The 14,050-nt window shown below is 40.8% G+C and overlaps 1 protein-coding gene across 9 annotated transcripts in view; it reads right to left on the reverse strand.

Annotated features, from left to right (window-relative positions):
• MID1 (midline 1) overlaps window positions 1–14,050 on the reverse strand; it is a 333,537-nt gene that overhangs the window by 122,762 nt on the left and 196,725 nt on the right. The window contains exon 1 of one of the 9 annotated variants that reach the window (XM_072956829.1): window positions 11,506–11,594. The exons of the other annotated variants lie outside the window; for them this stretch is intronic. The gene's annotated coding sequence lies outside the window, so the exon portion shown is untranslated. Of the gene's footprint in view, window positions 1–11,505; window positions 11,595–14,050 lie in introns of those variants that run through there. 9 annotated transcript variants of the gene reach the window in all.

A 14,050-nucleotide genomic window follows, 5' to 3' on the forward strand; every position in this document is an offset into this window, starting at 1 on the left:
GGATCGCCCACCATGACCTTGAGGCTTCAGTTCTCTGCTCCCCACTGAAGGTCCCCCTGTCCCATATGCATCCTCTGCCCGAATTTTTTATTTTGCAGGGAATAAGGAACCCTGCATGGGTGGGGCACGTGAGACCATAAAGAACAGTGAAGGTTTCACATTTTTCCTCCTTGCAAGCTAATCGATTAGCCTACTGGTTTCATGGGTGCTGGCAGAAGACACGAGACTCCCAAATCAGAGACAAAGGACGCCTTTAGTCAGGGCACAGCAAGCGGCATGTGTTCCATGTTTGGGTCGGTTCCCCTCACCCCCAGACCCCACGGAGCAGATGTCCCAGGTGCACACTGCACAAAGGTTTGCACCACAGCTGAGCAACCCCAAGCTTAGGAAACCTGAATCTTTGATGATGGACTGCAAGCAAACTTGCCCCACATCTGTCCCGGAGAGAGAGTCATTATCTTTACTATAATGGACAACAACAAAACTGCTTTCTACTCTGGATGGAGATCGTCTCTGTTGATCTTCCAAGGCTGTTCCTATACAAAGAGCCTTGAAAAGATAGAACAAAGTCAGTCAGCACCTCGGCTCACAAGGGGTACAGACACATGAACAATCCATGGAGGATCAGTCCCCAAGACACGGCTCCTGTCTCCTCCTGGAGATCTGACCAATGGGGGGTCACCAGATTTCAGATCACCACTGGGCTTTCTAGTAGTTGTGGCAGAAGCAGCTAACTTAACATTAATGACCACTGGACCATAGAAGACCAGAGGTCAGAGATGCTCACTAGAAAGTGTTCCACATCCTTCATCCTTACCATCCTCTAACATCAGCTGATGCACCAGAAAAACCAGCAGAGAGCAGGTAGGTCCTACCCATAGGTTTTCTCCAAATACACAGAGCCCTTAATAACTTTCTTATTAGTACCACATCAGCCTGTATCTGGTCTGGAACTTTAGTTCTTCACTCTTAAACTCATTTTACGAGTTGGGAAGAGTAAGCTAGTTTCGTTACTTTGATGACTTTAGAAATCCTAGGTGTACACTAATTGGGCTTTCTTTAAGCACCAAAAAAAATTTTTTTACAACTACTTTTGGAGTAAAACCAGACAGAGAGTCATTTCTCTGATTATTTTTTCATTCAATGGGTATTTCTGACGTTCTCCTGTGTGGCAGGCACTGCTCTGCCCAGGACACCAGGGATACAGCGGGGAAGGTGACAGCAATTTCATTTTAATGAGAGAAATAGAAAATAAACCAGGAAATGGGCGAGAAAACATGATAATTTCAAAGAACCACACATAAAATGAAACAAACAAAAAAGATGACTTGACAGAAGGCAGAGGAACGGGTGGAGGTCTACTTTAGCCAAGAAGATAATTCTACTCATATCTATGTAGGCTTTCTTAAGATTTCGGCTTTTCTCCCTGATAATAAACAAGCAAAGAGCGTCTTCATTTCGGTATAAAACTTTCCAGCATTTGAGCAGAGAGCTGTGACTCAATTTCTCAAGTTGTTAAAGGTGAAGCTTCAGATTTCCTTAAGGAATGATTTCTTTCTCAAGGACGTTAAAATCCATCCTTTGCTATTTCTAACATGAAAAGACAAAGTGGTCACTTATTGGAAATCAGTGACCTTTTTGCTTACTTTAGCCATGAAAAATTTTTTTAAAGCAATGAAATTTGAGAGAGAAAAGCTGCAATCCCACAGTGGACCAAAAAACCAGGAACTATGGTACATAGAATTCCCTGAATGTCTGAATGTTTGATGGCAGGATGTTAATCCAAAGTTGAAAGTAACCATGGACGTGCAGTTAAGGTTACAAGGAAGGGTGTGAAGGAAATTAATAGAGACATTTCAAGAGTCATTGGTTTTCTCTGTATTTACCTGTTTTTGCCTCTCCAGAAGAAATTTCAGGAAGGAAAGGGAAAGAGGTGGGGAAGCAGTACAGGGGAAATGAACAGGTACAGCCAAGGCTTCATGACTGGAGGATCAAAGGTGAGTTACTACTAGAAGGTCCCAGTGCCGAAGGGCTCTGCTGGGGTGTAACGGACAATGACAGCATTAACAAAAGAAATGAATTCGCTGGCTAGTTAGAACTGCCAACAGCTGCCAGATTACGGTTAGAGCCCATCTTTTCAAGAAGAGGCTAGAAGGGAGATGACCACAGAGGCAATTGTCAGGGGAGAATCAAGAGCCACAGCCGAGGCCAAGGCAAGGGCTTGGGAAGTCTGGGTGGTGGGTGCCAACCACTCTACAGGGAAACACGTAGGGTTTAGGAGAGGAAGGAGTGGCCAGCAGAGAGGGCGTGATAAGGCAAGTCATTCTGAGACAGTGAGTTATCCCCAACTCAAAAGACTTTTGGGCCTAAAAGCCAAGATTTAAACTGTTTCTTTGGAGGCTCAAAAATTCTGCAAAAAGAAATATGTAATATATGTATATATACACACACATACATATTTATACATATTTATACATATTTATGATTCCTATGAAAACAAATCTCATATATGCTATAAGGCTTCTAATGACTTTTAAAAAATTCTCTCAAAGCAAGCCAAACTAAGATTTTTCTTGCATTATCAAAATAAGTTTCCTTGTTATATCTTTGAGAGATAATGATAAATGTGATTACAAACGTAATTTATCAAAATGGAAATCACAACATGAACTTGAGATTCACATTAAATGGTATGACCTTAGGGTCGTGGTTTAGAATTATGTGAATCTTTGAGAAGAAAATGGTGTGTTTTAAGCTAAGTGTGCATTTCATCTTGTACACTGCATCTTTTCACTGGATCCAACTCTATAAGCTAGTTTTTTGACTACAAAAAAAGGTGACATTTAAAGGACTTAGTACTTGAGATGCAATGTAGGACTTCAAAATTCACTGATGATCTTAAAATTTTACATGGAATTACCAATAAAGAGTAAGGCCACTAAAATAAAAAAATAAAAAATAAAAAACAAACAAAAAATTAACTGATGAAAAAATGCCTAGCTTTGAGAACAGTGACCTTTCCAGGGGGGCTATACTGGTTAATAAATAAAAAACCATTTTTAATGTCTGATTTAGCATCTTTACTGTGAAGGTTGGTAGGTTATCCCCTGCTATGTAGTTTCTTTAGCTTATCCTTATTTCAATCAACACACTTGATTCAGGGCACGGTTCCCAACAGTTCTGTCCCGCCAGTTGTCTAAATCTATTCTTTCCAACACAAATTCTTCCAAGTGACTCTGTCTTGTAAATGGATGCAAATATCCCATTTCACAACTCTATTCATTTCCTTCCTTAGAATACAGATTGGCAAACTGCTCGCTCCCGGGGTGCAGGGCAAAAGGTGGAAGATGATGGCAGGGTGACTTCCCAGAAGGGCGCTTTGTTGTGTCGGAGCCACTGCCAGGCAACCTCCCCCCAACATCAACTGCCAAAACATCACGGTCCAAAGAGGGGTACTCTGCCCCTGTGTCCGCCCCGGCCAATCAGCATCCAGAAGCAATTCTTTGCATGGGTGCTTCTTCATCATGATCCTGACTGGCAGCTCCGAGGATTAAACTCGGGTCCTTTATGCACATTAGCCCCCTGGAGTGTTGAACTCCAAAACCTCTATTTTCTCCCCTGAGACTACCCTGTATCTCACAAACCCTAGTTAGCCTCTGTGGTACACAGCCTTTCTCACTCTGGGTTATCAAAAGAAAACAAAACAAAACACCAGACGCTACAGCAATATGATGGAGATGATAATGATTGAGGGTCTGTAGCGCAGTGGGCAGATTCCAAGTTCTTTCAGAGCTGAGACTTGGGAACCCATTTACTTCTTTATCATTAAGACCTCGTGTTCTCATCAGCAGAATCTTGCTTACAATGGCACAAATGATCACTTGGCTGAATGAAAACTGTTTTGTGTGTGTGTATACACACATATACATATATATATATATATATATATATATATATATATATACACACACACGATTTAAAAAAAAGACCTCAAAACTAGTAAATGAAAATCAAGATCAGCGTCTTCTTAATCACACAGAATTTCCTGCCTAGTGACTGCACTGGGGGGTGGGGGGACACAGACCATCTGGCCCCTCTGCTACTTGAGGGATTTTACTCCTCACTCCCTGGTTATCTTTAGCTAAATATTATAATTCCACTTATAAACTATTTTTACCACGATGTCATTTCCTTCTGGGCACTACTTTAAGAAATGGAGAAGAAAGCATTGTTCTATCTCTAGGAAAATACTTCTCAGTTCTAAATGGCAGGTTTGAAAGGGAAAAGGACACTTGAAAGAGAAAGATGGCGTCAAATCATAGCGAAAGTATTAACTACTCATATTTCTTTAAAGAGAAACAGCTCTGCCAGCAAGCTCTATTTCTCTCTCTTTATGTATCAATGTATAGCTATGTTTCAATGTAGACAGACACATAGCAATAATTAAAATCCAAACACAAAAAGCCACCGGTGTCCTGCTCATTGGAGGTGTTCATTGTCCTTAAGCACTCTCCAAGAAATAAGTCAGAAAATGGAATTCACTTGTGCGTGGGAACTAAGACGACAATAAAAGTACAAACTTCAATTAATTGAAATTCTCTAGAAATAGAAGAGTTCTGGTTAATTTAATTTTCTGGTTAACTGAACCCCAAATAGAAACCTTTTTTTTTTTTAATCCTTCTTGAAACATTCCTAAAATGCTTGAGTCCACTTGCATAGCTACAAACCACGTACTGGGTCTAATTTAAAGGTTCTTCGGTAATTCCAAGTTTTACTGTTCCTTGAGATCATCATTATAAAGACCTTTTTTTCCCTTTAATCATTAATAGAGGTGATTTAAGAGATTGAGTTGAATGTATATTTGGATCCATGCCAATCAATTTTCACATTAATCCAAAATACCACCTTTTTTCCTTGGATCAGTGAGAAAAGCATAATGGAAAAAACTGTGGTTAATAGAGAGGTTTAATTCCTTTGACAAAATACAGGTAAGCTGAGGTTTTTCTGTTTTTGCGCTAAAGGTAACTGACAAAAATCTCTCCTTCGCTACCTGATGTTCAATCAGTGTAAAAAGTAAATAATTTTAATATAGTGTTTCCAGTCAATTTCATTAACACAAAGTAAGCCCACATAAATTCATTTGTGAATATATTTAAACTCACTGTGAAAGCACTAGGATTTCAGTTTCCTAATGGAACCTAATGGTGGCTCAAAACTGGTCCCAAATGTCCTTCTACAATGTGGTCACAACTGGCCCAGGCCTCACGTGGGCTCCACATTCCAGTTTCCCACAGAATCTTACACCGTGCTGCCCCCAGCTGCAAATACTAACACCATATTGAATTAAATCACTGCCCAACACAAAGAGACCTCTAGTCTCACATCAGGCTTCCTGCCCTTTGGTGAAGATTATCGTAGAAGGAATTCCTGCATTGAGCAGGAGACTGGAAAATGTCAACTAAGATCACTTCCAATTCCAAATACCTTACACTGTGTGTGGGAAGGAAAGACTCATGCTTCTCTCTCGCACTTTTTCTCCCTCTTCCTTTCCCTCACCCCTCTCTCTCTCTCTCTCTCACACACACACACACACAAATATCTGTTTTTGGGGTGGGGGTGGCATTACCATGCACTCATCCTCAAAGCAGCACCAGGCAAAATCTGAGATATATATACTGATACATACAGAGATAGATAGATATAGATAGATAGATCGATCGATCGATCCAGAGGGGGGAGGTGGGGGGAGAAAGAGAAATATATATAGTACAGTCCTATTCTTCGCCAGGAATTGTGTTAGCTGCCAGGCACACAGAAGGATGTTCATAAAGAGTTCCATAAAGGACTAAATGAAGCTGAAGGAAATCAGCCATGTCTCACGGACCTACAGAACATCTCCTTATAGGTAGGTCAGTGATGCCAAAATTTAGTGGCAGTGTTGGAATTTCTGGGCAAGGACTATTTTGAAACTGGTACAGCTGTTATACTCTAAAAATAGGACTTTAATGTAAGGCCTAAATATATCCATTTATATATTAATTTTACCAGCCAATATATCTTCAGCAGAAATGTGTTGAGCATATACTGAGGATATATGTATTGTGTATATGTATTTTAGATCTCAATCTAAAACTCAGTGTAGACCTCACCCAGGAGCAATGAGATTTTTTTTTCTTGCTCATTTTGCCTTTTTATCTCTATGGTATTCTCTCAGTATCTTTTTACCAGGTCTTTCCCTGAACAAGGGTAATAATACCCCAAACACAGGCACTTTTTTTCCTAAGGGCCCCTCAAGGAATACTACAGACTGAAGCCTTGTAGAGTTCTGCAGAGGCTTTCTAAACTGAGACTCAATCAGCATAAGAGACCCGACGGCAATTCAACTCCGACATCCGTCACCACAGAGATGTGCAGGTTGACTGGGTGGACGTGATGTCCTTGGTCAAGGGTCTGGACAAGTAGTCCTGTCCCATCTAGAACTGCCAAATGCTCAACCAGCCCATTTATAGAAGCAACATTAGGAAGTACTGTAGATTCTTACTAGCTAACTTGATGTGAAGTTGCTCATTCATTAAATACTTAAATGGCTTCCTTAGAAAAGGGCAAAAGGGTCTCATGATGTATTAGTTAACTCTTCTACCCTGACAGATAGTGTGCTTGTGTTGATTCTTCACTGCACAAAACAAAGATCTGTAAAAGGAACTGTTAACTTAATGGAGATAATATTTATTTGGGGGAGCTGGAGACTTCCAGGCAATAATAAAGAATGCACTGGGGGGAGGGTATAGCTCAGTGGGAGAGCACGTGCTTAGCATGCACGATGTCCTGGGTTCAATCTCCAGTACCTCCATTTAAAAAAAAAGTAAAAAATAAACAAATGAATAAACATAATTATCCCCTCTTCAAAAAAAAAAACAAATAAAAAAAATGCATTACTATACCTAACACCAAAATGATTGACATGTAATGTAATTTACATAAGGCTTCCTTAGATTTTCCTTTTTTAAAAAAACCATTCCTTCATATACCCATAGCTGACATTTTCTTAAATACTTACAATTTGTCAGACAGTTGATATAAATTGTCTCTAATGCCTACCCGATCCCTAAATAGTAGGTACCATTTTCTCCATTCTGCAGATGGGGAAACTGAGGCTCAGAATTAAGGCCTCTTGCCCCGGGCCACACAGCTGGCACACAGCAGAGTCCAGTTTAGAATCTGGGTCTTGCTGACTCTGAAAGATCTCTTTTGTCAGTAACACCTTCCTGCTATGTTCCCCAAGGAATTGGAAGTTTCTGATGTATAAATGTAAAGCAAATTTGGATGCTGTAAATTCTGCTAGTGCTTCAACTACTTCTAAACTTTAATAAAAGATGACTAATAGTTAAGCATGGTCATGCGTCTTCACCAAGAGCCATTTAGGAATTTCACAAGCTAAGCACTCCCCAATCTCCCTTAGAAGGACTGACATCTGGATTGTATTGGCAAGTGGGTGCTTTTAACATGAGAGAAAATTAGGAGAAAAACCTAACACTGAATTACTTCCACGAGTTCACTCACCACTATCTCTCCAAGTTCTCTCTCTCTCTCTCTCTCTCTCCACACACACATATAAAACCGGCTTGTCATCCAACCTTTCTACTCGGTGAACAATGGCTGTGACCTCCCAGTTAGCAAGTTCACCGGAGAAACAGATCAGTTATAAGGAATGTTTACTAGGATAGATGTAAATATTTAAAAACACACGCCTGTTCTAAGCACATGTGATTTCCATTTTATTTTATGAAACACTAAAAATCCACTTGTCCACCCCATTAATTATAACCCACTCTCAGCTCTGACCTGGACATAATTCCCTCTGACATAAATTGGAACAAGGTGCCCGGAATGGAAGCCGCCTACACTCCAACTGGGCTACAAGATGTCAAGTTTCCAAACCTCTCCAAAGTGGAACCTGACGTTTTTCTAAGATTAGAGGCAGTTTGTGAATTTAAAAAGAGGGCTTAAGGACTCACCACCGTTAAATCCTACAGTAACTCCTGAAATATCCAAAGTAAACAGGACTAAGGGGGCTCTGGGGACACCAAAACCTCACGAGAAGAAACACTCCCTAGTAGGTGGTATTTCTTTGCAGAGAATAACGTACATGTGTTCAAGAAGCATTAAGAGGAGTGCAGCAACAAGCTTGGAGGCATGAAGCCCTCTTGAGATCTAAAGGAGTCGTGAATGGGCCATGCAAAAAACGCCTCCTTCTGTTACACGTGAATGATCGTGCTCACCCTGCCCATTCATCCTCAGTGTTGAAGGCCACAAACAAAATGGTTAACTCTTCTAATGGTATTTTTCTTGACACAATTGTAATATGGATTAATTTATAAAATTCCTCCAAAGCAAAATGCCTGGAAAAGAATCTAACCACTAATAAGCAGCATTCGATAGCTTGATCTTCCCAGCCATTTTCCTATCCACGCAAATAGGATCATACTTTGCGTATTGTTTTGCAAGTCGTTACATCAAATATAAGATATTGGGCGATTTTTCATGTTCAGCAATGCTTCTGATTTCTCAAGATTAATCTTAAGTACCTTTTAGTACAACTGAAATATTACTATCATTTGCCAAATCAAATAGACCACGTAAGCTGAAGATTTAATAAATATTAAAATGTGAGCAATTTCTTTTTTCCTCATTACAACATTGCCACTGAGGGAGAGATTGCCCCCCAGGGAGGGGAAGAAAATTGGTTATTGGTGGCAAAAAATCTTATTTTTTATGTACAAAGCCCAGATATACATAAATAGATATACAATATAGTTGCATTAAAATTTCACGGAGGGGGCAATTAAGAAAAAATGTTTGAAAAGGTTCCACAGGGGACTGACAATGAACAGAGGTTGTGAAATACGGTGCTACAGCATAAGACTTGTAAATAGTGGCCCTGACACTGCTGGACCTCAAAAGATGAATTTTCCCATTTTAAATATCTCATCCTTGAATGAATTCCAGCCCATTTCTGAGTTGGAGAAACCAAGGCTCCAAGCAGCAGATCTGGAGAGTTGATTTTTTGTTGATGTCTATGGTCAGCACATGTTACATGTGCCATGTTCTGACTAAAGACTCAGTGGGATCTGGGTTAAGAGGCACAAGTTGGGTGAGAAAATGCTCTGAAGACAGATGAACAGACCATCTCGGAAAGGCCTAAGACAGGGCGAGTCTGCCCTTCAACCTGTACGAGCTCTTGCTCTGTGCTGCCCTCTTGTGGTATCTTGGCCTCTAGCATGTCTCTTCCCAACAACCGTAAGATGCCCCAAACCGATGGACCACCTTCCCTCTGATGTTTCTTGGCACCCACACCCAGGAGGTGGTCACAGAATGCCCAAAGATACAGATTTTTCTTGCCAGAAGCAGCAAGTGTTGGGAGGAAAGAAAAGCCATAGTGTTTCTCATCTGCCCTTGAACCCTGGGAGAAAGTGGACCAACTGTCCACGAAGCTGCTGTTACCAGAGGCAACACAGCCCACAAAGGGGCAAGGCTGCAGCTGAAGATCTTCATTATTCTCTGTGGTAGACAGAACGCCTAAAACAGTGGCCCAAGGAGGTCTGCCTTAATACCTAGAACCACGAACGTGACATACCGCTCTCCTGGTTGTGTTGTGTGATAAAGCACAGCTGACGTCGAGGAGGGTGGGGTGGGGGTGGAGAGATGACCCAGATGGGCCGGGCCTGACCACATGGGCCCTTAAAAGCTGAGAGCTTTTTCCATTTGATGGGAGAAGAGGAATTCAGAGAGATCCTGGGTATGCGAAAGCCTCAATGTCCCAGTGCAGCTTTGAGGACAAATGGTCATGTGAAGGCAACAAAGGGGGCCCCGAGGAAGAAAGAGTGGACCCCCATGGACAGCTGTCAGGGAAGCGGGGAGTTCAGTTCTAAAACTGCAAGAAAATGAATTCTGCCAACAACCAGAGTGAGCTTGGCAGCAGATTCTTCCCCACAGCCTCCGAATCAGAGCCTACCATGGCCAACAACTTGATTTCAGCTTCATGAGACCCTGAGCAGAGAACAGAGCAGGCCACCCAGACTTGTGACCCACAGAACCATGAGATAATGGATGTGGTTTTAACCCAGAAATTTGAGGTAATTGTTCAGGTACCCAGAGTAACCTAACACACTTTCCCTTCTCTACTCTACAATCATACCAATGCGTGGCATCCTGGCAGCATTTGTCTCCTAGGTCATAGACCCTGGTCAGTGACAATCAGTTCAAAGGAAGTTCCGATCTTGGGCCTCTTGCTGACCTTCTCAACCCTTTGAGGATCTACAGTCAATCCTTCCAGTCAAGTCCTAGCTCTGGACCCCTGCTCTGATCAATTGTCCCTTAGGAGGATTTTCATCACCTTCTACCTTGTGATCAAGTATCAAGTTCTCGGTGCTCACCCGCCTTCCCACCCTCCACCACCTGGCTGATTTAGGGCTTAGCATCCTCTCCAGCTCAGGCATCCATCTTATCTATTTCACTCAGATTGTCTCTTCCCTGCTTAGAACTTTCTTCCTATATCTAGAATGTTTCTTCTGCCTCTCTGAGTCCCCAGTGACTTCATTTTCCTATAATGTTGCTCAAATGATTATGTAAGAAGACCCTTGGAAGTCTGAATACTCTTCCTTGCCTTTATTTTCCTAAATTTTCTGTAGGGAAAAATAGAAGCCCTGGTCGCTAAGTCATATGCTAAGGTATAAAGGAAGGAAGGCAGAACCTAAAGTTTTCCCAGTACAGTCATCCCTCAGTATCTGAGGGGGTTGGTTCTAGAACCCTGGCAGATAGCAAAGCCCAGAGATGCTCAAGTCTCTTATATAAAATGGCTGATATTTTTGCATGTAACCTACTGCACAACCTCCGATATACTTTGCCAACTCCAGATTACTTATAAAACCTAAAATAATGGAAATGCTATGTAAATAGTCGCCTGTGTGGCGAATTCAAGTTTTGCTTTTTGGAACTTTCTGGAATTGTCTTTTTTTCTGAATTATTTTCAAGCTGCATTTGGTTGAACTCACAAATGATGGACGAGGATGCCAACAGTATTATATCACCTCTCCTAACTGCTGCCTGTTCTAAAATCTTTCTAGGCCTCATTTTCTGCATTTGTAAAAGAGCAATGGTAGTATTTAACTCATAAAGCTGCAAGGAGAAATGAAAACGGTGAAGGCCCATATCACAGAAACTGGACTGTGCAAATAGTTAAATCTCACCGGGAGATACCAACTAGTATACATAAGATAACCAAGTTTCTACTGTGTTGTACAGGGAACTATATTCATCTTGTAATAACCTGTGATGAAAAAGAATCTGAAAAAGAATATATATACATACATAACTGAATCACTATGCTGTACACCTGAAACTAACACAGTATTGCAAACTGTCTATACTTCAATTTAAAAAAAGAAAGTAAAAAAAAAAACCTCACCATGAGAAGAACTCAGGTAATAGCTTGCATAGAATACTTACCCTTTTCAGGCCATAGCTTTGTAAACAATCTCTTTATCTTTTCTGTTATCACAAGAACAAAGCCATAGTCCAATCTTCTTTAAGGCAGACTTTGGCCTTGACAACAGAATACTGTATGACGTGGAGATCATTATTACATTTGACCTTAGAATACTGCATTCATTACTCTGACCAACAAAAGAATTTGAGGATTAGGAAGAAAGTTCTGCAGTTGCCCTATTTGTTAGGATATTTCTGCTGGTTTTCCTGTAAAGTTCAGCAAACTGTAAGCTCCCTGAGGACAGAGTCCATGTTCAATTCATCTTGGATATCTACAAGGCCTGCTGAGAACTATGGCCTCAGCAGACACTTGACTTATGCCTGCACCCAAAAGATCAGTTGAAGAAACTTGACTTATGCCTGCACCCAAAAGATCAGTTGAAGAGTGAAATTTATTCTCAACACTGTGGTGAGTGAGCTCAAAAGTGGATTTTTCCCCTAATTTTCTTATTTATGATCCTAGACAATATGGGTTTCATTTTTCTTCAAGTTAATAGATCGAAATATTTCTACAACAGAACCAAGGAGGGTTATTTGGGGGCTGCAGGAAGTGGACCGGACCTCCCCTATATCCCATTCTTCAACTTCTGACTTGTGCTCAAAAACCGGAAAATGAACCCCAAAATTGTGCTATAAAATGGCCAACATATTTCAAACTGTTTTCTTCCTTTTGCATTTCTGGTTCATTACCTAGGAAGTATTTCCAGTGTATTTCTAGGGGCCATACCCTGCAGGAGCCATCTAACACCAACTGCTCCTTCGTGGATTAGAACACTGGGGACTTCTCCTTCCAGATTTAAGGACACTCGCAGAAGAGCTACTCTTTCCATAAACGACTTGTCACTAAAATAACAACGGATGTACCCATTAGTCAAATTAAGGATCATCTTTCTGGAAGTGTATCAAATCTAGATAAAGTATAAAGAAGCACTGTTGATAGTTTTTTTGAAAAATGTGAACTTAATGAATAACTTTGCTGTTAAAATTCAGCAGCCAGGGGTAATGAAAAATTACCAGGACTTTAAATTCATGGCCTTGGCCGATTTCTTGAAGGCTTATGTTCAAGATAGCTGTAGCTTTCCTGATTTAGGAATAAAAATCTCAAAACCACACAAGGTAGGATTATTATATCCTAAACACACTTCAGGAAAGATCCTATTAGCTGATTTTTCATAATTTGCTAAAAAGTTGACCGTGGCAATTTAGTCTCTCAATAGCTCGGCCTTCAAACATGTGGCATTATTTATTGCTTTAAGCTGCACACTGGCTAAAGGAATTTAACACGGTTCACAACAACCTGCAGATTAGTTGGAGAACCTTTCTAAGCCATTACCCTAGAGTCAACCAACGATGGCCAGCGGGCCACCTGAGGCCAAATCTAGCCCTCTGCTCATTTGCTGTGGCCTATAAGAAGCTACGAAGAGGGTGAAGGTACAGCTCAGTGGTAGAGTGCGTGCTCAGCATGCACGAGGTCCTGGCTTCAGTTCCCAGTACTTCTGTTAAAATAAATAAATAAACCCAATTATCTCCTCTGCAAAAACAAAAGGACAATTAAAAATTAGAAGCTACAAATGGTCTTAACATTTTTAAGCAGTTGAAAACCAATCAAAAGAATATTCTGTGACCCATGAAAATGATATGACATTCACATTTTAGTGTCCATAAATAAAGCTTTTTTGGAGCACAATCACCTCCAATTGTTTAGCTACTGTCTATGGCTGAGTTGAGTAGTTTCAACAGAAACTGCAGAGACTGCATGGTCCACAAAGCCCAGAATATTTACTATCTGGCCTTTAGGAACACGTTTGCTGACCTCTGGCCTAGATTTATGTGGCATGAGAATGATGCCAACAGCTCAAAACTTTACTGCCTAGGAATTCGGGCTTGTCCAGAGATCCTGGAAATCGCAAGACCTAGCTTTGAGCACTACTGCCCTTGTTACACATACACACATACACACACATTTTCCTAATTTGGGGGAAAGAGAAAGGAGGAAAGTAACCACTAGCAGAGCTCACTTCCATTCTCTCTGACTGTGGGAATATTCTGCTTGTTTCCTTTACAGAGATGGAAAAGGAGTGAGTATTTTAAAATACTCTGGGATAAAATCTACAATTAGCAAGAGGTTCCTAACCACTAAACTACCTCTCTTTTTAAAAATGCTGAGTGTTCTGCTTATCTTTTTTAAAAACAGCTCTATCGAAATATAATTCATGTATCATAAACTTAACCACTTAACATGTACAATTCAGTGGGTTTTAGTGTATTCACTGAGTTGGGCAACCATCCATCCACTAATTCCAGAACATGGTCATCACCACAAAAAGAAACGCCACACCCATTAGCAGGCACTCCCTAGTCTCGCCTCCTCCCAGCTCCTGACAAACACTAACCCACTTTCAGTTTCTATAAAATTTCCTTATTCTGGACATTTCATACAAACAAGTCATTCAATATGTTGTCCTTTAGGGCTGGCTTCTGTCACTTAGCGTATTTTTAAAAACCT

This window comes from Vicugna pacos, chromosome X (genome assembly GCF_048564905.1).
Source record: "Vicugna pacos chromosome X, VicPac4, whole genome shotgun sequence".
Taxonomy (NCBI): Eukaryota; Metazoa; Chordata; class Mammalia; order Artiodactyla; family Camelidae; genus Vicugna; species Vicugna pacos.